Consider the following 23,724-nt stretch of genomic DNA (forward strand, 5'->3'; position numbering starts at 1 on the left):
CCACACATGAGATTGGGTGAACCTCAGCTCGACCGATTTTCAGATCTATCAAATATGTCATACATAAAATTTATTGTACTACAATAATCATTATATTCGATTGCCATCCTGCAACTCTATTGCGTATCTGTAGATGGAATAGATTAATATTAAAATCACGATACAAAAATAAGTGTTTATCGCAGAAGGGTGAAAATTGGAACTTGTACTTATTTTTAATGCTGAATTATAATAAAACTTTTTAAAAAAATTAAAAAAATTAGGGGTGGGTGACCCTTATCAGATAGGGGTATTAAAAGGGGTACACACAAATTTGCAAACAAATTGGTTAAGCCGTTTCGGAGGAGTTTAGTAACAAACACCGGGACACGAGAATTTTATACATAAGAAGTTTTGTAATTACTTAATGATACCCAAAGGTTAATGATAATATTAGTTTGAAGAAGGTATGTAAATATTGACTAGGTGCAAGGCGCGATGGTAGCAGGGACTATGTGCTCAGGTGGATTACTTATTATACAGGATGTGTTTTTGAAAACTAAATATTATAATTTTTTTTTTTGTTAAAAACTTTATTTACATCGTAACAATGTTTATATTTCAATACTTTACTACCTTCGCTAGTGAAATTACTGGGCAAATGAAACTTAACATCTTATGTCTGTAGGTGACTATGGTTATGGTTTGTAAAGTGGCTTTGATCCAGTTCATTTCAGCCCTGTTACACTGAGACCAATGTGATCTATTGTGATAGCCACTGTTAACTATAGCTCACTGCAAACATTGATTCTTTTCATGAATCTTATTATGTCTTTTGCAGTGAGCTGACGTATCTCAAATGGTTGAAGAATTGGACTTCCCAAAGAGATGCTACGTTTACGCATTAAAGGACCACATTTAGAGAGAATGGGTTTCATCTGCACTATTACAGAATCTACACGCTCTGTAATCTCTGAGACCTAAGATTGAGAGGTGTTTGTTTAATCTGCAGCGCCCCGTTAATGTCCTGATTAATATGCGTAAGTTTTCTCTACTTAGCCCTAGTGCCTCATTCGCAGCCTTTTTGTTGAAGGCTTGGATTAGGGTTTTGGAATGGGTTAACCCATGGATAACCCATAATGGGCTTAAGCCCAGAGTGTTGCTCCAGAGTTTAATGCTAGTCAACTCAAGGTGACTAGCACAATTGTAGTGCCACATAGAATTTTTGGGTTTTTCAAGAATTTTGAGTGGCATTGCATTGTAATGACAATTCTTCTACCCATTGGTAGGACGTATGAATTACCATCAGCTGAACATCCTGCTCGTCTCGTCCCGTATTTTCATAAAAAAAAACTTAATATGTTACATCAAGAAAAACTATCATTACGGAGAAATGTACCAAGAATACTGGTATCGTTTCCGCGTGGAATCAGCTGAGCAATTGGCCGAAATATCTGCCAACGCTCGGGTTTCCAGTTTGTTTATTGAGCATACACACATCATCATATTATTATTATCTATACAGTTAGATTAAGGATTGGAGTAGTCTCAAAGTGCGACTACTAATACTACGCCCAAGTGGGTGTACTCGAGCCAGTCTCGAACAATGTGGGACGTTGACGTGCCACATGTTCTGTTAAACTTTGCTAATAATTGAAACTAAATTGCCGGGTTTGTAAAAAATACTACAAGAAATAAGAAAAACACTGGGATCACAAATCATCAGTAAGTATTTTGTATTTTATTAATTTCAATGTAGAATAACACGAGGCGTATATTATAATTTGAAAGATGCCATTGAGTGTCAAGATGCCACGCACACAGGCATTTAATAGTTGCCGTAATAAAAAAGCTATTGTTCTTAGGTAGTGCGGCATCTAGTTGGAGCGCAGCGGAGAACGAAATAAATCGAATTATATACATATTATTATATCTATATAATGAAAAAAATTGTCGTTAAGTATTTGACGTAAACGAATGTCAGTATTGCGTCAATGTCTTACTTCTTACTTCTCTCAACAAAACGTTGATAAATATTTGCCAATTAGCATGACTCAACAATACAATTACACATCTATTGATTTTATCGGAGTACAGTTCTTAAAGTAGCATCAAATGATAATAATTAATGATACCTATTTATAAATAAACTTAATAAAATTCGTAACATTTATTTTTAATTTTAGGGAAGAGGAGGACAAACGAGCGTAGCGTAGATATTCAAATTCTCTCGCAACACCAGAGGGATCACAGCAGCGTTGCCGGCCATTTAGAAAAGCATACGCGCTTTTTTGAAGTTACCCATGTCGTATTGTACCGCATGAGAAAGCTCATTCCACAGCTTGGTTGTACGTGGAAGAAAGCTCCTTGAAAACCACACTGTGGAGGAACGCCACACAACCAGTTGGTGGGGATTATATCCTAATTAGTGGCGGGTCATAAGCATATATTAACTCTCTGATATTGTTAACACATCTTACTTTCAAATTATAAACAAATATGGTTTTGATTTCCCTGCGAGGTCGAAATGAGGAGATCCGTAGGAGAGCCAAAGTCACCGACATAGCGCAGTTGGTTGCGAAACTGAAGTGGCAGTGTGCAGGGCACATAGCTCGACGGCCAGATGGGGCCAGTAAAATCCTCGAATGGTGACATATACCGGAAGACGTAGTGTTTGTAGGGCCCCCACAAAATGGACCGACGATCTGGTCAAGATCGCCGGAATAGTTGGATGAGGAGAGAATCCGTTCATTAGTTTAGGAGTTCACTGGAAACAAACATCAAGACACTGGATTTATATATATTAAGATTGTCAATTTAGACATCTGAGGATACAAAAAATCGCACCCAACTGAAAATTGGTAGGATTGTTTAAAACACCTTTATAAATGAATTCTAAAGGTTCTAAACGCTCAGGATTCTTGAAAAATCCCAAAAATTCTGAGTGGCACTACAACTGCGCTCGTCACCTTGAGATATAAGATGTTAAGTCTCATTTGCCCAGTGATTTCACTAGCTACGTGCCCTTCAGACCGAAACACAGTAATGCTTACACATTACTGCTACACGGCAGAAATAGGCGCCGTTGTGGTACCCATAATCTAGCCGGCATCCTGTGCAAAGGTTCCTCCCACTGGTAAAACTGTTAATACTTCGTTGTTATGTGTGTAAGGATATACATCCAATTGTGAGCGTATAAAGTATAAATAGTAAGTGCGTATAAATCAAAATCGTAGTTTGTCCATTATTTGCTTCATTATTGTTTTTATTTCTTCATACACGTTTTCAGAACGCTAAAGTGTTAGTTTAGTATCTGAAAACCCCGTTTTTTAATTAACAAATAATAATATATTCTATAAATAAATATCATAATAATATATTTCAAATAACGTTGTGTTATAATTATTGTTACTATTTTGTATACTTTATGGATCTAAACATAAAAGTATTGTGCAAAAATATCTTTAGGAACGCGTGGGAAGTGAAATTGAAATAGACATTTGAATTTCTACACACTATTTAAAAATCAATTCTTAAATAAATCTACACGACTTTACAACATTGTTAATAAATACGTAAATATATATCCGAAACATTATCATATCTGTAATAAAGTTGTAACACGATGGATGTAATGACCAAAAATCTATCAGGAGAGCCCTTGTATGTATTTTAAGGTAACAAAAAAAAAATACTACTCTATAGTATGTATTAATGTATCACTCCATGAACACTTTACATTTCTAACAAAAAAAAATTGACAATAAATTCTTAAGAACTTTATTCTTTATTTATTTGTAAAACTTATTACACTATAATAATATATATGCCTTCTACTCGGCTTAGTCGAGTTAGTAAGTCTTCTTTTGTGGAGTGATGTATATGCTTTTACAACAAGATCCCAGAAAATGTTCAAAACAAAACTACTACGATATTCAAAAGAATTGTTAAAAAACGTTTGTGTGATAAAGGTTACTATAGCATAAATGACTTTCTTAATGACACCACTGATTGGGAATGGAGCGACCGCCCTCAGGCTTTGAAATAACAAGTTTAATTGTACACTATTACTTTGTAAACATATTTTTTGATGAAAAAAAAGCCCGCTGAGTTTGTTGCGCCCTTTCTTCTCAGGCTTGAGGCATTCATTTTGGAATAAGTGGTAGTTTTTTTTGACTTTCAATAAGTGATGTCACATGCTGTTTTGAATAAAAATATTTGAATTTGAATTTGAAAAATTAGCTAACAGAATACACATTCACATACACACTTACTCACATAAATGCACACATACACACACACCCACACCTTATTAGTGTTAAGTATAATATAATAGTAAGTAGATAAAGAGCGGGATCTACAGGTCTTGTCACCTAAAAGAAAGTCCAACCAATTATATCACGTAAAATAACTTTTGGTACCAATAAAGAAATTTGAATTTGAATTATTTAATTCTGCAGTTCCTTGTAACTGCAAAAAATCAAGCTTTAAAGAAACATTTTTGGGTTTGATACAAATGCGTTGTTTCGATGAAAGTTCATGTTAATCTCAAACTTATCAACTGCGTTATAAATATGTATGAGTGCTACCCAATAATGAATCTTGGCAGTATTAATAGCTTCATAAACGCATGTGTTCGTACTTGGTACTAAATCATTTATATTTAGTTAGATCATAGAGTAGGAATAGATACACTAAGTACTAATATAATAACATGGAGTATTTTGAATGTTCTAGAATTATCGCTAGGCTGTGATTGGAGAAACATAGCAGATGGTGCGCGGCGCATTCCCGAGTTTCCTATTAGAATCGTGTTAGAGGCTACATGCTGTAATTAGACATTACTTACACCGATACTGTAGGGCTGCCTACGTGAAATATAGCTAATATATTAAATTCTCGTGTCATGGTGTTAAACATTGAACTCCTCCGAAACGGTTTGACCGATTCTCATTAAATTTTGAGTGCATATTGGGTAGGTCTGAGAATCGGACAACATCTATTTTCCATCCCCCTAAATGTTAAGGGTGGTCCAGACGATTTTTTTTTTAATTTTTTTTAATTTTTTTTTTAAATTTGTTTGATTATGAGTCAACATTAAAAAAAACATACAACTTCAAATTTTCACCCATCTATGATCAACAGTTACTTTTGTATCGCCATTTTAATATCGGCAATACAACGTTTGCTGGGTCAGCTAGTATTGTATATATATATATTTATAGGTAGCAGTAATATTATCACAAAAACTTATTACATTAAATTAATAAAATTAAAATCATACTAAGTAATAGTACATTCTTTTTACTTAACTTATGCAGTTTTTATATAATTTTCTGCCACGTAAAAACAATCTGTGGACTGAGCTTCCCAGTATTATGTTTCCAGGGCGATATGACATGGATACCTTCAAAAAGGGGCGTACACCTTCCTTAAAGGCCGGCAACACTCCTGTGATTCCTCTGCTGTTGCAAGAGAATGTGGGCGGCGGTGATAACTTAACACCAGGTGACCCGCCCGTACGTACGTAACTTCTTAAGAGTCCTGTAATATTCTTGTGACGCGTCAGGGGTTACTTCAGGTGATTATTGCGCCCGTTTGTCTTCCTCTTCCATAAAGAAAACGCTTGGCAGTTGAAAAAAGCACCTCTATCACTGTTAACCATCTGTACCGGCAGTTTTTATAAAGCCTTCCTAAAAATATGCAGTACAATTTTGAAAGACATGTAAAAATTTTATTATACCAAAATTTCTAATAAGGTAGGTTTAATTTATAATATTATCTTAATATATATATTTCTTGTATATATATTTATATTTATAAAATAAAATAAAATAAAAATGAAAATATACTTAACAAATGTAAGCCGATACACTCAGGCTCTTTTATTATAAATATTTATTGTACGATATTACATTGGAATATCGTACCTTGGTTCCTATCGTATCGGGACCCCGGGGTTTTTCTCAGGTCTTCAGTTTTTGACGTACAATAAGTGATTTTGAATAAAGATATTTGATTTATTTTCGATTTGAAATTCAGGCAGTTGTATATTATAAATTTATATATCAGTTTTAAGATAAAACATTTTAGGTAAAATTATATTATCATCCGCATATCGAATGAGTATTAAATGTGTACAATTATTATAACAATTAAACTGTGTTCACAATTCGTCACGCGATTTCCCGCCATTATATTTCAACGCCATCTTTCATTTATTCAGTGGCTGTAAATTAGAAACACTTCCGTTTCGACATTCTGTGTACGTACTTTTATTTAATTCTTTTTTTGTGTTGGTAATAAAGAGTAATAAGTATATCATGCTTTACTATTTAATAGTTATTTATGCAACTGTTGTGAAATAATTAAAACACGAATGTGGAATTACCACACGAGGCGAAGCCGAGTATAGTTATGAAATTCAGTACTACATTACAACACTCGTTTGGATGATGTAATGGTTATTAGAACATTGGGTGTTTTAATGTTGGCAATAAGCTAACTGTTTCAGAATCTTTAATAGAGCATTTAAAGAATGGGTGTAGATAAACTAATAAATCCCACTAACGATATGAAGACATTTAATTTCCTTCAAAACTCAAATTCAAATATTTAATTTCCAAATAGGATATAATATCACTTATTGAAAGTCAAAAACTACCACCCATTCCAAAAGGCATGCCTCAGACTTGGGAAGAACGAGCGCAACAAATTCAGCGGGCTTCTTTTTTTATAAAAATACCGTTACAATGTAAAATCGTACAATAAAATTTATTATTTAATAGCCTGTTGGCGGTCGCTCCATTCCCGATCCGTGGTATCACTAAAAAAATTATGTTATAGTAACCTTTACCACACAAACGTTTTTAACAATTCTTTTGATTTTCGTAATAAATTTGTTTTGAACATTCTCTCGCATCTTGTTGTAGAAGTATGTACATCGCCCCACAAAAGACTTAGTAATTCGACTTAGCCGAGTAGTAGGCATTATACGTTTATGTTTCTTGCTGGTGTTAACATTATGGTTATGACAACTTATATTGGGAGGTAACACTCAAGATGATTAAATGATCAATCAATCAGCAGTATCATGATATGTTATATTGTATTGTTATGTAGTATTTTGTATTGTTAGCCACACCTTCTGAAGATTCCATTTCTGTCGTTTCTTTTACTATTAAATCGCTTTATTAAAATATGTGTTTGACAGCCCTGAAATAGAGACGGCAGGTGCAAGGCGATTCTCATTTATTTATTGACATGTACAGACGGAAATAAAGAAACGCCGTGATTATAATATCCTAACTCGACACGGTCGACTTTGATTGCTATAGTGTCGTTTTATCGGGGAAAAGCTCATTCATTTTCAAGGAAAATAAAGATTATATACTTACCATATACAGAGAAGTGAAATGCATAAGATTTTGTTGTAATAATATTCCTTACCGCAAACACATGGACAATTACATTTTGCCTCGTTACTTTTTAACGTGGTTAAATATAGAATACCATTAAAGCTATATAAAAGGCTTAGGTGACAATCAGGCTGAAATGAGAGTGATAGGACGCGTCACGGCATGATTCTCATGGAGTGCCTCTACATGGCACCGCAACATTTAGGACCCAGGGGTAGCTTTAAATACAGAGCCTCTAAATGCTGGAATGTCTTGCCGCCACCTATGTATTAAATATCTAAAAATGTTGTTTTCTTTTAATATTTTTTTATATATCATCGCGCTACTTGGCAAAAGCCTCCCCCTTCTTTCTCAATTCGTCCTTATTATGTAATTAGCATTTCTTCGTAATTTATATGGAAAGACGAACTGTCTTTCCATCTCGTACTTCTTCTTCTTTTAGCATCTAATGGGTACCAATTTGTGGTTATACTCCTCCATCTTTTGTAACTCGTCCTTGATATATGGCCTATCCAAATCTATTTTTCTGTTTTTAATTCTTTTTCTGTCTTTTAGTTTATAATTCTTTTGCCTATTGAAAGATAATATATAAACTGATAATACTATAAGACTCGTACAACTTAGCACAAAATTCGAATCTGTTACTGATTCCAAGCAAACTTCGCGGTCATCCGCTCGTAAATACTACTGTTAACTTAATTAAGTCGATAGCTTATTATGAAGGTATTTTTGAACCTGACAAATATGAAATTACAGACAGGGATATACTTTGAAGGTTTTCATGCTGGCAACATTATTGCAACCCTTAGTATATAATTTTCTGCATAAATCGTGCAATTTGGCTACCCGCCTTGAGCTTCTTCTAATGAACCAGTAATTTGTGGCTCAAACTGGTTCAAATGATAAGGTCCTCTGTATTAAAATTTAGCTTTATACCGCACCATTGCGTCGTTGATTTCATAAGTGCGGATAAAAAATTTGCATTAAATACCATTACTAATGTGTTTTTTTGGTAACTGAATATTTTGACGTAACATATTATAGCAGCCTTTAAAACTTGTTTTATTTTTCGTATATAGATGACACATTTTTACACAAATTATCTTGCCCCAAACTAGGCATAGCCTGTACTATGGGTAGAAGACAACGATATATTTAATACAATACTTAAACATACATAAATACATATAAACATTCATGACTCGGAAACAAATATCTATAATCATCACATAAATGTTTGTACCTAGCGGGATTCGAACCCGGGACCTCTGGCGCAGTAGACAGTGTCACTAACCACTGGGCTATATGGGTCGTCAATTTTGATTTGTCTATGTGTGGGTTAGCTAGTAGTTAGCTTGTTTTATACCTAGGTAACACTGAAAATGTTTAGAAAATGAAAAACGGCTTAATGTAGAAAGTTGCCAATACCTTTATTGTTTTTCGAAGTAATCTCCGTTGCTCTCTCCACATCGTCGCATTCGATGAAACCACGTAGAAAAGCAGTGGGCCCATTCTTTCTTTAGTATGCGGAGTGCGCTGAAGCATTGTCGTGGTGAAGGAGGATCCTGCTTCGAGGGCGCTGCTGTCGAATTTTTTCCAAGACAACAGGCAAACAGCGATTGGATACCAGTCTGCAGTAACTGTCCTTCCATGTTCTAGTAAAACAGTCGCGAAATGATCTTTCCGACCAAAGAATGAGGCAATCATCTTTTTTCCTTGACTTCTTCCTTTCTTTAAGTTAGTTGGCCGATCCTCGAAAGGAAACACCCACTAAGCTGATTGTCTTTTGGTTTCGGGTTCGTAGCAATATATCCAGCTTTCATCAGCTGTGAGGATGTCAAATACAGCATTTGAGTCACCATCGTTGAACTTATCTAACATTTGGCAACACCAGTCCATGCGAAGGTGTTTCTGGTCGTTGGTTAAAGTATGGGGAATCCATCTGGTACAAAGATTCCTGACGCCTAAATGTTCGTGTAATATTTATTGAACTTGACTCATACCTTGACCAATGCCTAGGCTTGCCCGTATCTGCTGATAGGTCACTCTCTTATCTTCCTCTATCATGCGTCGCACAGCACTGATGTTATCTTCAGCAGTCGCTGTTAAAGGACGTCCCACACGCCGATCATCATCGAGATTGCTACGTCCACGCTTAAACTCGTTAAACCAATTGTAAATAGTGGCACGAGATGGGGCTTCATTAAGAAATGCATCGTAGCCTATCATAGCTTTGTTGTTGAGTAAGCCCACAAAGAAAGTCATAATAAATCATGGACCGAAAATTTTCTCGCGTTAGCTTCATTTTCACGTGTGACAAGAGTGTTTAGATTTGCCGCCAATTCACAAAAACAAATGACAAACGAATGCAATATACTAAATTAGGTTACCGGTTAAGAGTTCTAAAGTTGAAATTAAAAAAGTTTTCATTAGCAATGTTTCTAACTGGTCAGTTCTAAACATTTTCAGTGTTACCCACGTATTCAAAATATTAAAGAGAATACCCAAGAGTGTCTCAATAAGTCTTGTCAGTTGAAATCGGTGCCAGTAACAATCATTTCGCCTTTTTTTCTATCTTCCTGTTTTCCATTGTAGATGTTACTACACAGAATGGTCTAGCCAATTATCCCTAATGAAGGAAAATTCAGGAATCAGTATGAGGAACTCCACTTGATCGATCACTTGGCGTTGCGTAGAGAAGCCGCTACATAGTGTGTCTTCCACCATATTTCTCACGGAGTGTGTTCCGAAGAGCTGTTTGACCCCGAAGTTCCACCTTCGCATGACACTCCAAAATTTGGATATATACACCATCTGGGTGTCTAACGTTCCTCTACAGTGCGGTGTTTCCAGGCTGTTATGACATAATACACTTTTCTAAATGGCCGGCAACACTCCTGTGATTCCTCTGCTGTAGCAAGAACATGTGGGGGGTGATCACTTAAAACCAGGTGACCCTGACCGTACCCCTAGTGATAAAGAAATTATGATTAAAATATTTTATATGCCTTGGGAAACCCATCTCAACTGGTTATCGAAATGAGTCTAGTAACATTTAATTATTTAAATTCCGAATTCGTAATGAATAGAAAAAAGATTTTTTAAATTTTAAATGGAGCAGCTTAATAGGTCTACACGAATAATAAATGTGCTATTAATGCAAAAAATGCCTAAATTACGTGGTAGCTATGTACTTAAATTGTATTTTAAGAGTATCTAAATAAAAATGTCATCCAAATTCTCTACTGTTATTAGAGACCCGCTGGACAGAATCCGTTGGAGGCAGATCATCCGCTCCTGATGCCGCCCATTGTTGAGAGAGATGCCCAGAATTATGATGCCCATTGCTCACAGAGAGAGAGAAATCAAATTGTCAAAAGTGATAAACGATTTATTTATGTTATTATTTTGTTGAGCTATTGCTATTAAGCTGTAGCTGCTAGCCTAATTATAAAGATAATATTTTTATCAAAAACAAACATAATAATCTGTCGGAACGCCTACAGCGCCCCCACAGGCGGTGTAGATTCTCGCAACTAGAAAAAATAATAAGGAAGTACTTCATTTATAATTCTTAAATTTAATGGCTTAAAAATAGTAATGATGTAGATTATATTAGTATAATCGTTTTAAATATCAATCATTTTAAATTTCAAGCAAAATATGTGTGTTCAGTTTAATTGTTTGTCTGGCATGCTTGAGTTTACTGAAGTAATATTGTAAGGCGCCGATAGATGTCGTTGCAAAGCTATTTATGCTATTCTCGATTAAAATATAGCAATTTTGTACGAGCATACATTATTGAATAGTGCTATCAAAGTTTTTATTTTATAATCATATTTTATAATAATTTAAGAACATTTTTATTCACTTGAGTTTATACATGTAACTTGATTGTCTAGAGTCTTATTCACTAGTACATATTCCTTTTGGTATAACGAAATACAAAAGAGTGTGGACTCTATATTAAAAACTCAAAAAATCTCAAGTCCTTTCTATTTTCAATACAGACAAGGTTTACTCCCACTCTTTTTATTAGTGGCCAGTAGTTTTTACTTCTTTCATTTTCCAAATTCCGTAACAGATGTTGTGTCCCAGAAATTAAATTGCGCTTGGACGGAGGAACTTAATAAATTAATGAAACTGATGAACTGATGCTCAAGTTGTGATTACACGTTACGGCCTCAGCTCATGCTCGGAGATTAAAAATATGAACTCATTAAGTATATTTATTATTATTATATATGTATAAGCTGTGTGAATCATCTAGGCACTATGAAATCTGCTTCTTCACTTCATTAAAGAGTTAAGAATTTACAATAAAATTTCTTCAATAGGTTCTCATACTTTACTACTATGAAGCTTCTTCTTCGGCGTTACACTCTTGTCAGAGTGGTCGTGGTCGTCACGTCGAGGCTAGTGGCCTGTTTCACAATGCGACGCCACTCGTCGCGAACGTCGACAGCTTGCCTCACTTGGTCCGTCCACCTCATCGGGGCCATGCTTCGTGGTCTAGTGCCCTCGACTTTACCCTGCACTATTAAGCGTTCTATGGAGTCACTTCCACGTCGCGATACATGCCCGAAGAAAGTGAGAATGCGAGCTTGTACGGTAGTAGACAGTCTCTGTTTGATGCCGAGCTCCCGAAGAATGGACTCATTGGTTCGGAATTCAGTCTACGATATACCGAACATTCTTCTCCAGCACCACATCTCAAGAGCATTGATCTTTTTCTTCTCACTTTCTCGTAGGGTCCATGTCTCAGCAGCGTAGAGGAATATGGAACATAGGAATAGGGAACATATTACTACTATACAAATTTATTTATTTATTTATATAATATTTAACGATTTTCCCTATGACTTTAATGATTTAGTTTGGGCTGTACTACTATACTGTATAAAATTATTCGACGTACGGTCAATTTATTAAACAGTTTCAAAATAATTTATATTACTTACATAAATGTGAATAAGCCTTTTGTACCTTATGCGGATTAGCCTAAACCTTAGATCATTTATATCTGACAGCTGTGAAAATGTCGAAAACAAATTGAGATAGACAGTTAACCTTTGGTTTGAGTGTAGATAGCGGTTTTGAGCAATGCTACGAGCACTGGTATCTGGTGACATATAAATCAAGAGTGTAACCAGTTTTTATCGGTTGTCTAGAATCATCTAGAAGTATAAATTATCTAAGACCTAAATGTCAAAATTAATCAAGTCTTTTTACATCCAACTTTGAAACATTTTTCATCATTAATAAACAATACCCACAGAAAAGAGAGGTATTTGTCGTTTGTCTCTTTCCACAAATAAGTTAATTGTATACAGGTAATCGTAATTACAGTCCATTTTTCAATGTCAGTATCGATAATGTGAGTGTCGACCATAGATAATACACTATATACCAGAGAGTGTCGACCAAGAACAAAACGGAACATTCGTAAATTATCAACTTTTTTTAACGCACGATTGCTAAGCTATTGAACTAATGAAATATTTTTTTTTTGAAAAATGACGTGAAGTTTTAGTGAAATATTTTATCACTCGTGTCACCAGGCTAAACAATTTTATATAAGTATTTATAATTTATCTTGGTTTTATTATAATTATAATTTTTAATGTATTTTTTTTTTCAGTAGCTGCGTCATGTGAATTATAAATAATTGGGTAGAGTAAAAATAAAGAACACTATTTATTATGGACTCCGTCCGTTTGCTAACAAAAAAGGATGATGACCTTGAAATGCCTTAACGGATCTTCACAAATGATAGCTAGAACCATCTTCATGACGTTAGCTTTCAAACAAAAGAACCGCGTCACAATGGATCCAGCCATTCAGGAGCTACGATGCCACAGGCAGACACACAGACGCGTCAAATTTATAAAACCCCTCTTTTTGCAGGAAAAAGTAGAGTTTTCAACGATTAACTAGGAGCGCACCAAGGTGCCTTTGATTCTGAGAAGAACGAACATACATCAAACATATACTCCTGTATATGGCGTGGGAACCCTGCCATACACACCTATGCTAATATATTATTAAATCACAGTTTACATAAACAACGATTGTGACAGACTTAATAAGCCTAGTCTATATTACTAATTATTTGATTACAATCAATCTTTTTTTATGTAAATAAGGGACGAGACGAGCAGGACGTTCAGCTGATGGTAATTGATATGCCCTACCCATTACAATGCAGCCGCTCAGGATTCTTGAAAAACCCAAACATTCTGAGCGGCACTACAATTGCGCTCGTCATCTTGAGACTTGCCCAGTAATTTCACTAGCTACGGCCTTTAGACCGAAAAATTAATGCTTACAAATTATTGCTTCACGGCAGATATAGGCGCCGTTGTGGTATCCATAATCTAGCCCGCTTCCTGTACAAAAGAGCCTCCCACTGGTTAATCAATATTGCTCTTTGCCCAATAAGGTTACAACTTACAAAAAACTAGAAGAGAAAGCTACGCATTTTAACTTCATATTGAGAAGTAGGTAGTTGTAGATATTCGCGACTTAGTCAGTTTGAGTAAATTATTAAATGAAATACCATATTAATAAGTGTACGGCGACGGCTAGTCGCCCGCACACCTGCGTTTGCGCATCTCATCAATAACAAGGAAAACTAGATCCTATCGCAATGGATTAAATGCCTAAACAGCGTGCACCACATTGATTCTCATCACGGACATAACAAACAGACTATTTAAAACTTTAAACTACAGCAAAGTTGGGTTTTACAGTCAATTGACGACTTCAAAGATACACGACCAGCGCGGAGAATTACATGCCACGGTCACATTTTATGTTTTCCTATATGTTTAAGTACAGTAAACAGTGATTTTATATTCCATGTTTTATTTTAACTATGTAGTTTCGTGGTGGCCTCGACGAAGACTTTTAATGTTGAAAATTTATGTATGTACATGAACATTCTTGTGGATTATGTGTTAGTATACACTGGTAATACAAAAGTAATTTAATTTAAATAACATCTACTTTAATCGTCATTAGTGTGAAGACCATTAATTTATGTATGATAAAATATTAATAAAAATAGGTACTTATTTATATTAGGTAACTACCTAAGTAATATAATTAAAGTAGTAATTTAATAGTAGTTTATTGCAAGGTGCATTTATTACGACACGCCACAAATTATGATATCATCCTCACCTTTTGGGTGTGTGGCGGTCCTCCACAGTACGGTTTTCAAGGAACTTTCTTCCTCGTACTACACAACGCTGTGGAATGAGCTTCCTTGTGCGGTGTTTCGGGATGATACGACATGGGTACCTTCAAAAAAAGCGCGTTCACCTTCCTTAAAGGCCGGCAACGCTCTTGTGTTTCCTCTGGTGTTGCAAGAGAATGTGGGCAGCGGTGATCACCTAACACCAGGTGACCCGTACGCTCGTTTGTCCTCCTATTAAATAAAAAAAAAATACGACACGCCACAAATTAGGATATCATCCTCACCTTTTGGATGTGTGGCGTTCCTCGGCAGTGAGGTTTTCAAGGAATTTTCTCCCATTTACCAAGCTGCTGAATGAGCTTCCTTATGTGCGGTGTTTCCAGGATGATACGACACAGGTACACCAAAAAGCGGGTACTTAATAGTTACACATTTCTAAAATTCTTCTGGTTTTTCAAGAGAACCTGGGCGGAGCGGCAGTGATCACTTAAAATCAGGTGACCTGTCTGCTCGTTTGTCTATATGTTGCTATAAAAAAACATTAATTAATCCCAATTATTTTATTCCAAGAATAGTATATTTCATTTCGAGTGCGGAAAGCCTGTCATTGCAAAGAGTTCCGACATATGTCTACCCGAGCCAAGGCGCAGCCGAAGGTGAGGGTTGACAGTCAGAACAAGTTGCAATAACGGTTCCGCACGTGTACTAAACAACTATTTTTAATACAGTTGCGAAAAAATGAAGCAATTTAATAGAATAATAAAAACACAATCAACTCAACTAACTAATCATGGAAAATAGCGCCAACCGTAAAAGAATATAAGCAGAGATTTTTTTTTTGTTTTCTTCACCAATTCTGGGTAGGCAAAGGGAACTATACATACAGCCAAGTCTTCAGTAGATTTTTTTTATTGATATGAAAATGAAATTTAATGAGATGAAATGAAACCTAACCATAACTCATTGGATCAAATCATTAAATCTGATATTGAAACAAATTATTAGAAATATTTGCATGCATTATAAAAACTTCTATGAATTTTTTTTGTGAAAACTTCTTGGTTGTTTTTTCTTTTTAATAGACATTATTTTGACAGTTGGGAAAGAGAACGCACGAGTTCAGAAAAAGGTAAAGAAAAAGCTTTACCCCCTTATTCATAATAGTCTGCTAACTTAAGGCAATGCTAATTCTCACTCTGTCTTCTTCTATTGACCTAAGTCAGAATGAGAAAAAACACTCCTAAGCGGCTGTTTAAAGTTAGCGGACCATTATGAATAAGGGGGTTAGTGTGTAATAGCCCACATCCCGAACGCTATACGTCCCTGCAATACGCCACTTTTTGAGCAACTGTATTAAAAAATATTATTTACCTACTTATTTGGCTATTACAAGAAATGAGATAGTACCTATAATAATAATTATTTATATCCTCTTTGTTGTATATAATATCATTGCGTGAAATCCCCAAAAGTGATTTCTTGAAACATTTTGACCCGGTGTGAATTTAGTAGTACCTAAGCATTGGTAAGTAGGTATCTTCAAAATCATAAGTCTTGCGATAAGGTATTGATCACGTTTCAATGTTAGGTATTTAAAAACAGATTCATATAACATGTAAAAGATTTACCAAAAAAAAGCATTTCGAAAAAATATACCTATTCGTATTTTACGTATATAATAAAAAAATATTAATCTAGTATATATAAATTACGTGACTTGCCAAAAGAAGAAAAAAAAAAAATACGTGACACGTTGTTTGTCCGCGATGGACTCCTAAACTAATGAACGGATTTTAATGGGGATTACTTCATGGACTTTGGTCCAACTTGAGAGATAGGATAGTTTTTATTTCGATTTGGGACCCATAATTATTTTTATATAACAATATTTGTTTTGTATGGACATTTTTTCTAAGAGAGAATTTAATGACGCACGGTTTGACAGTTCCGCTGTGAAACAATTTCGTTATAACAACAGGTAGCATTTTTACGAAATAATTCTTGATGTTTTGAAAAATTATTGACAAATTCCTATAAAATAGTATTTTTCTATTATCTACAGAACAATGTCATAATAATATTATGCTTATTAGATAGTATAAGTTATTAACAGACCGTACGCTATGTAAAGTGTATACACGTTATATTTGTGTTCGCTGCAGTATTATTTTTATACGACGCCAATAGGTGTCGCTGTTCAACTTTCAGATACTCATTACATTTAAGTTTTATTTATCCATATTAAAATGACTTGTTATTAGGTATTTCTCGATTATTTAAATAGAAAAAATATAAATAAAACAAAAATATGTTCGAGAAAATATGATGTGACAATATTGTCAATATGACCCTATTGACAAATATATAGTAAAGCTTCGTATACACTCTGAGGGACAATATATTATGTTTAGTTGAATTATAAAATTGTTGTGAAATGTAAAATTTAAAAATCATTATTAATTCCTGAGAATTATGAAGACACAAGCACAGCCTCAAATCAACAATAAAAAGTAGAGCGTTCTTGAAAATAATAAAAAGTAACATTCTTTCTTCATTTGCCTCCAGAGAGATTTGAACTCTCGACCCCTGGTTTACAAGACCAGTGCTCTAACCCCTGAGCTATGGAGGCGATAGCGCACTTTGCTGTAATATTTTACTATACACAATATCTATTTTCTAATTATTTCTTATTTTTTTTAATAATAAACTTTCTTTAAATAGCCATGAGGTTAGTGACCCCGCCTACTGAGGTATGGGTCCCGGGTTCGAATCCCGGTAGGTGCAAACATTAATATGAAGAATATGGATGTATGTTTCAGAGTCGTGAATGCTTCTTTGTATTTAGTAAGTATATCGAATTAAATATATCGTTGTCTTGCACCCATAGCACTGGCTTTGCCTAGTTTGGGGCATGATAATTTGTGTCAAAATATGTCAATATTATTAAAAAAAACTAAGTGAATGAAACTACACACAAATTTTCCAGTCATCAGCCGAAGGTAAGTTTCCACCATTATCATAAGATACTAGAGACACATAATTACACGGCATTCAAGTAAAAGGAATATGTTTTTGATACATTTCGACATTCCTGATAAACTTCGAAGTTAGAGTATTCAAAAAAATATTCATTAATCTCCCTACATTATTATTTTTATATATTATATCCCTATCTAATTAAACTGATACCAGACAATGTTATTGCATAATGCAATATATAAATCAAACCAAATTAAATCAAAATCACTATCATTTAGTCCAAGAAATGATACCTATGATTGTTAAAAGTTATACTTTTTACTTATCGCTTACCACTGCTTCAGATTTTTTTTATCTAATTATATTTTCGTTCGTAGGCTGTGCATTGTTTGTTACTTGGTTAACATTAGCTTAAGTAAATTTAATACACTTCGTTTTTTCCCCTTTAATTTTAAAGCATTGTTTACATATCAGCAAGATTAGTTAAATAACGGCTTATTTTATACACGATTGATGTATCATCAACAAACAACACAATTCGATATTTATACTAGCGAGATAAGGGAGATCCTTTTTATAAATTAGGAATAGAAAAGGTCCTAACATAGAACCCTGTGAAACCCCATTATAACGATTTACGCTAAGACCGTTTTCCTTTCACTACTTTTAGTAGTCTACAATTTAAGTAGGATATAATCATGTCCAATGCTATATTTCGCTGACGATCGATGCGTCAGCCCGGACGATGATTTTATAGATACCGCTCCTTTCGACGGCTTCCAACTTTTGAAGTTTTTCCTTCGTACATTATCTTTTGTCACCAATGAGTACAGGAGTAACTTTATTAAATAAATGGTTTGATACATATATTTGTAGACTGGCAACAACTAGATACTTATAGATGCATCAAGGTCTACATCAAAGCCAATTAATAATTACTTAAATGGCTTTTAGTTATAAAAATATCATCGATTCAATAAACATGTAAAAGCTTTAGATAAACAATATAAGAAGCCGCAGTCAGATCCGTTATTTTGAATATCAAAGCCATAATACTAATTATCGTTTATTGCAGCTTTGAGCTTCAATAAAACCACGATTAAGATATTTTAAAACTGTTTCCTGGACAACTTAGTTCGAGTCTTAATTACTTTAATGCAACAATGTTTCTATCGTTAGCGATGCAATTAAAAACACCGTGTGTTTGGTTTTGATGGCGTAAATAAACCTTTTAACTGCAATACGTTGACGGTTATAAAATTGTATTATTTTAACCATTAAATACAAAGTATTAAACATTTATTTGCTTTTTATCCATAAAAGATCGATATAATTCTGTTTTAATTATACTTTGATCTCGTAAAAATGCTGTAAGTTAAAATATATCACTCGGGTGCATCTCTTAAACGTAGGACGTATAATATAAGACAAAAGTGCACCTGATGTTAAATTGTAAGTAATTTAAAGTTTAATGTTGCAATTAAACCGAACAGATAATAATTTAGAAGTTTTTATTGTATTCGTTATGAAAGATCACAATAAACCGTTTATCTTAATCAAGTATACAAAATGTTATTGTAATCGTTACATTTTTTTTGGCCTTTCACTCACAAAACATTTTTTTTATTATACAATTATAAAATAGATACATGTATAATAAATTAAAGGTGAAATATAATAACAGGTGTATCTAAAAAAAAATTATATAGTACAGATGTATCGAATGGGAATTAATTTCAACATTAATTATTGTTCAAACTTTTATCGAATCGATATTTGTCTATTAGATTTTGTTAGTCTGTTCAGACAGACCAAATCGCAAGCGATTTAGCGATCAACCAGAATCGCTCTATTTAACACGTCCGAACAAACATAAGAAATATATGCGATTTTTTTATTTTGGGATTTATCAGCACTAACTCAAAAAAAAAACCTTTTTTTTAGTCATTAAAAAAGTCAACGTGGTCATAGCCGAGTAAGCCCCATTTGGTTGGACTGAATAATCCTTACAACATTAGCTGTGCTCTGAGCAACGCTACGGATCCAACATCGCACAGGTAGATATATAAAATACATCTTAACTCCCTGCGACATTAGTCCGGCCTTCATCATCACAATGAGACGCTTTCCGTCCTATCTCCGGGGACTTTCCACCGGGTAAATGGAGTCATATAGACTCTGCGTGTAACCCCGACAGTTGCACTGGTTAGACCATCAATGTTGGTATGTGAAATAGAACGAATTATACTTATGCTATGATATCAAAAATCTTTAATAGCGTGATTCAGAAAGCATTCATTTATTAGATATATTGAAATATTATACTAATTTTACATAATATTAACGATTCATATGCTTATTTTTATTTATGACCAATCATAAACTGTTGAAATAATTGGGAATGCCTAAATATCAAGAGATTTATTTAATTTTCAATATATTTAGTACCATAATATTGTACAGAGACATCTATCGGCGTCTTCTGAAACTAATACTTAATGGAGGTTTCTCTGAAACAAATTTAAGTAAATAAATACAGGAGCCTTTTTAGTTTTTAAAGTATTATGGCTTTTTTTATATATTGCCGCTATCATTATTTTCATAGTAGAGAGACGCATATCAAAAGGAACAAACCGTACGCTCGTTTCTCGTCCTAATTCCATAAAAATACAAATGGCGCTACGATGGCGACATTAAATAATCGCACGAGTAGAACTACTTAACCGTAATTATAAAAAATAGTTACGAATAAAATACACAATTCACTTAAATATATCAATTTTCCATAATATAATTATATATAATATCATTTCGGAACAACCTGTAAGAAATCTAGTAGCCGCGCGCTAGCGTAGCCACTGAAATCTACTTCGTGCCGCGTCGTATGCTACCATGTAAGGGTGATTAAAATTTTGTTTCCTAAATATATAATTTGTTTGTTTGAAAATATGAAAATTTCAATTATATACTTTAAATTTTTTTAGAAACCTCCATATAAGTATGACTTTCAGAAGACGCCGATAGATGTCGCTATACAGTACCAAATACATTTTAAATTTAATAAAATATCTCTTACAATATATTCTTTGATAAATGGGCATTCCTGATTATTTCAGCAGTTTTTGGTTGATTATAATTAAATTATTCTACTATTGTCCAATACAAAAAACTGACTGCATATTAAGAATCTCATAACAATTCCGCCTTGAAAAAGGAATAGAGGCAGACTTTATGACATGATGGGAGGATGAAGTAAAAAGAATAGCCGGGCCTTTTCGGATACAAGTTGCACAGGATAGATAAATTTGGAGTTCTTATGATTAAGATTAAGATTTAGACTAAAAATCTTATATCTTTAAACGAGCAATTCTTGGCTAACGATAACGGCTCCAACGATTTTAATGAATTTTAATACACAGATAGTTTCGAGGGCGACAAATCGATCCAGCCGTATTTCATGTTTCCGTATTTAATGAGAAACAGTTACAATAACATTAGAATACAAAGGTGAATTTCGCCATTACATACAAGAGTATAATAGCTCAGATGGAACATTGGGTGATCCGGAAAGCAGAAGACCCGGGTTTTATTTCAGATGTCCTATTAGTTTTTTTTGTTCAAGTTTTGTACATTCTTAAAAATTGAGCAAGGCTTGTCGTCCGGATATTTAACATAAACTACACAAATAATAATTGAAAGAAACTCAGAAAAGAAAACAAAACTATAAACACATTTTGTGTTCATACGAGTCTACCGTTAATTCATATGCATACCTAAGACGCAGAAACGTTCTTCTACCTCTAAATAATACGTGACTTTAATGATTTTTAGGAAGAGATTAACGGCCGTTCCCAATACACTATCTACAGATACAGATAAATTACTACCTACTACTGTCAGTGATTAGCTGTCAATAATCTGAAGCTGTCCCAGTATACCCGATTAGTCATTCTTAACGCCTTATATTGGGACGCGTGAATTGAAGTTTCCATACAAACTTCTATCGCTGGTAAGCTATACGTTGTCCCATTGACAGGCAGCGTGTACGGATAAGGTGAGTTTCCGCCGATAAGTTTATTGGGACAGAAAAGTCAACGATAGTTATGATTTTTATCTCAAGTAAGAGATAGACTGAATATTGGGAACGGCCGTAAGATAATAGAAAGCTACGTTTATACGTAATGTTGTTCTTTATTCAAATTTCATAATACCGTTAAAGTTATATAGCAAGCACAGGTAGATTTCTTACATAGTAATGTATTTTATTACAAAAACAGAGGAATATTTCGAAAAAACAAACTTATATTAAATTGTAGGTGAAAAGAGTTTTCAACCAAGCGATGAGGTTAGCCTCATCCAAAATATAACAATGGGCTAAATATCTCCCGTTCGAACGTTTGGGCAACACCGAGATAGCATTACGATCAGATTGGAAGTTTGTATGGAAGTTCGTTATTATCTAAAATACCACGAAACTTTGTATTTAAGCACTTCATAGAAAATAAATAAATATTTGTTATAGTGTTTTTTCAAATTTACACCTGTGTGGGAATGAAAAAGGGAGATGAAAGTTCTATAGTTTGTAGCTTATAAAAAATTATGAGAAAGTGGTAGGTATTAACAAAAATGCTGCCCAAATTTATTATTGTACGCGGTCGAAGTCGCGAGTAAAAGCTAGTACTCTATAAACATTTTCTGTAAGTTCTGATTCAACTGTAAGTCAAATCTGGAGGTTTTTTTATGGAATAGGAGGACAAACGAGCCTACGGGTCACTTGTTGTTAAGTGATCACCGCCGCCCACAATCTCTTAAACACCAGAGGGATCACAGAAGCGTTGCCGGCCTTTATAATATATATTATATATATAATAAATAAAACTCTTGTTATGTACCTACTTATCTAAATATTCTACATAGCCCCAATTTATTTGGTGCTTAAAAACAAGTGTTGTCAGTACCTCGTTACACGTGACATTGATAAAAAAAGTAGAAATTCAGGTACGGGCTGAATTATTGAGAAATCGGTCGATCACAAAATTGTATATCATTACTGCTTTTGGTAAAGTCAGGTCATTTACCGCAAGCTGATAATTACTATACGAACGATATTCAAAGAACGGTCAGTTCTTATTTTCGTTCAACGATTGAGGCCATGCGGTAATGTAATTGGTAACTGTACAGTCTATCCTATCGGTAGTTAGCATATCGGTAACTGTTTTGGGAGTATTTAAATATGCTAGATGGTTGTACAGCGGGAAAATATGTACCTAGATGAATTTTAGTTTTAATTATTTCGAAAATTACATTTAACTGAGACATGGGAATCCTAGGAAGAACTCCTTATAATTTTCGAGTATTTCTTTAAAATTCTTACCTATTTTTCTTTAATTTTAAATCAAAGTCAACCCAAATATATTTCATGCCCCTGCAAAGCGTTGAGTAGTGCTCTACGAGTTCTCTCGACATGTCAAAAAAAGAAGTTTTCTCGAAACGGATTTTTTTTATTTATACCACTATAATTATACTGACAGTAATTTTATGATGATGGACTTTGCAATTTTAGATATTGTTTTTTTTTTGTTTTCCCTGCAAGATCGAATCAGAAATCTCCATGAAGAAAAAAGCGGCCAAGTGCGAGTCGGACTCAAACCATGATTCATGAAGGGTTCCGCAAGCAAGTATTTAATTATGATTTTTTTTTTATATTTGAGTTGATTTAATGAAAGGTAAATTGCGGTTTACCATTTATGACGTATTAAAAAAACTACTTACTAGATCTTGTTCAAGTCAATTTCTGGTGGAAGTTTGCATGGTAATGTACATCATTTTATATTTTTTAAAGTTTTATAATTATATTATTTTCGAAGTTACAGGGGCAACAAATCAGTTTAAAAATTTAGATTTTCAGTCCTAAGTATGGGGAATCCCCGAAATTTAATGTTTTTTTTTATTTTTGTGCGCTAAATCTTTATGCGGTTCAAAGAATACATCTACTTACTAAGTTTCAACGGTATAATCTTATAGTTTCGGAAAAAAGTGGATGTGACATACGGACGGACAGACAGACAGACATGACGAATTCATAAGGGTTCCGTTTTTTGCTATTTCGCTACGGAACCCTAATACCAAGGCAAGACAATTTTAGAT

The 23,724-nt window shown here is 34.0% G+C and overlaps 1 protein-coding gene and 1 non-coding gene across 2 annotated transcripts in view; both read right to left on the bottom strand.

The window, feature by feature from the left end:
* Positions 1-301: 301 nt before the first annotated feature.
* The window catches only part of LOC126970337 (thioredoxin, mitochondrial), a 325,706-nt gene continuing 302,283 nt past the window's right edge, over positions 302-23,724 (bottom strand). The window contains exon 3 of the mRNA XM_050816194.1: positions 302-311. The gene's annotated coding sequence lies outside the window, so the exon portion shown is untranslated. The remainder of the gene's footprint in view (positions 312-23,724) is intronic.
* On the bottom strand, positions 17,155-17,227 carry Trnat-ugu (transfer RNA threonine (anticodon UGU)). The gene has a single exon. It is a non-coding gene; the product is annotated as a tRNA-Thr (tRNA).

The sequence above is a fragment of the Leptidea sinapis genome, chromosome 20 (assembly GCF_905404315.1).
Source record: "Leptidea sinapis chromosome 20, ilLepSina1.1, whole genome shotgun sequence".
NCBI classification, from domain to species: Eukaryota; Metazoa; Arthropoda; class Insecta; order Lepidoptera; family Pieridae; genus Leptidea; species Leptidea sinapis.